This window comes from Austrofundulus limnaeus, unplaced genomic scaffold (genome assembly GCF_001266775.1).
Source record: "Austrofundulus limnaeus strain Quisiro unplaced genomic scaffold, Austrofundulus_limnaeus-1.0 Scaffold311, whole genome shotgun sequence".
Taxonomy (NCBI): domain Eukaryota; kingdom Metazoa; phylum Chordata; class Actinopteri; order Cyprinodontiformes; family Rivulidae; genus Austrofundulus; species Austrofundulus limnaeus.
Window position 1 is genome coordinate 622,776 of NW_013952713.1, and position 1,979 is coordinate 624,754.

Below are 1,979 nucleotides of genomic sequence, written 5' to 3' on the forward strand. Positions count from 1 at the left end.
TATTCCTTCACTTATCTACTTTGCCAAAACCTAAGTTTAAGTACCTGCAAATGCTCTGGTTTCATTTAACATCTAAGCTAAGTGGTAAACTCTATCTTGTCGTTCTATCAACATTGTTTGTCATTTTACCTTGCTTTTATTCAGTGTCTTAATCTTTTTCATTTTGCTTGATATTTTCATTGCTGATTTTACGCTCTTACTAAAATGTTTTGCTGTTGCTGTTTTTTTTTTTTTTTACTTTTTTCTTCTTTTTTTTCTTTTCTGAACTACCGGGTACTTTTATTTGTATTACACTGTTTTTACCATTAATGTTGTTTCTCTTGTAACGAATCTACACTGCCTTACATGTGCTGTTCTTAAATTGTTGATGATTTTATTTAATATTTTATGTTTTCCTAGGGTGCCACTGTACACACTGGCCACCAGGACTACAGGGGAAAACTAGCCTTTGGCTAATTCTGGCATGTTGCAGATGTACTGTTATTAATATGCACTGTCCTGTTAAATAAAATAATTTAAAAAAGCTGATGTTTGGCTGTTTCTGAAATTGTCGTATTAATAATTAATAGTGCGGACGCGTGCTTATTGTTGTTAACTCTTAAACTTTTATTGGAAAATTGATTGCCCACAATTAAGTTGTTCACTCATAATTTGTGTGATTTGTCACTTATTGTGTTTGTCATTCACTCTTGCACAAAGAGGTATTTTTCTTAATAGTCAAGAACCCTTGGTAAACAACATCCTTATAACTTTCGTTGTAAGAGATGTAAGTACTCTTACACCTGTGTGCTTTCCCAGGATGCGACAAAGAGGAGATTTGACATAAGATCCTTAGATATGTCATTTTTACTAACTGGGAATTTATAATGTATGTGAATGGTTTTTACAGTGCCCTGAGCCATTTGTTGGGAATTGGTGCTTTACATATAAACTGCATTAAACTTGAACACAAATAGGTAATTAACCAATCATATAGCGCAGATCAAGGGGTTTAGGCGTGTAGACGTGATGAAGATGACTTGCTAAAGTTTAAACCAGAATGGAGAAAAAAGGAAGATTTAAGTGACTTTGAATGTGTCTTGGTTGTTGGGCTGGTTTGTCTATTTTTTTTTTTTTTTTTTTGTGGATAACCATTTCTATGGTTGACAGAATGGTCAAAAACAAGAGAAAATAACTAATGAGCAACAGTTGTGTGTACAAAAATACCTTTTTGATGTCAGGGGAGAGTGAACAGATTCTTTCATGGCAACAGCAGCTCAAACAATGACTCATTTTCTACCAAGATCTGCAGAAACCCATTTCTGAACACAACTTTAAGTAGGTGGGCTACAGCTGCAGAAGACCACAGGAGGTGCCAGTCCTGTCAGCTGAGAACAGAAAACTGAGGCTACAGTACACAGGTTGACTAACATTGAACAAAAGATACTGGGAAAGCTTTGTGTGGTCTGATCTCTGCTGTCACCGTATGGCTCTGTGAGGGTTCACGTAAGGCAGCAAGAGAGAGAGGCACAAAGGATTAATGAAAAAATGGTTCTAATTTATTGACAAAAACTCAAAAAACTGCAGCTTTGGGCCCATAAAAAAGGTTAACAAAATAAACTTCAACTAAGGTACCAACTTAGGAACTAAAGCAAAACGGACCTTCTTGATTAAGACATGAGGAGAACTTACAAAGTTGCTGATCAGACCATTTGGACACAGGTGGGAAAAAAACTAACAAAATAAATATTCTAAATTACAAATACAACTAAAAACAAAAACGGATCAAAGTAATATTTAACTTTAATCTAAGAAAATAAATATTAGGTCTCAAAAATTAACTAATCAGAAATGAAAATACAAGCTTTAACTTTCCCAGAGTGGCCTAATGAAGCTGTGACTTCTATGTGTTGCAGCTGGGTCTGCTTACAGTGAGTGACAGGACACCTTCAGCAGCCTCCCCAAAGGAACTGGCAACTCAAAGAAACAAAAGCTAAACC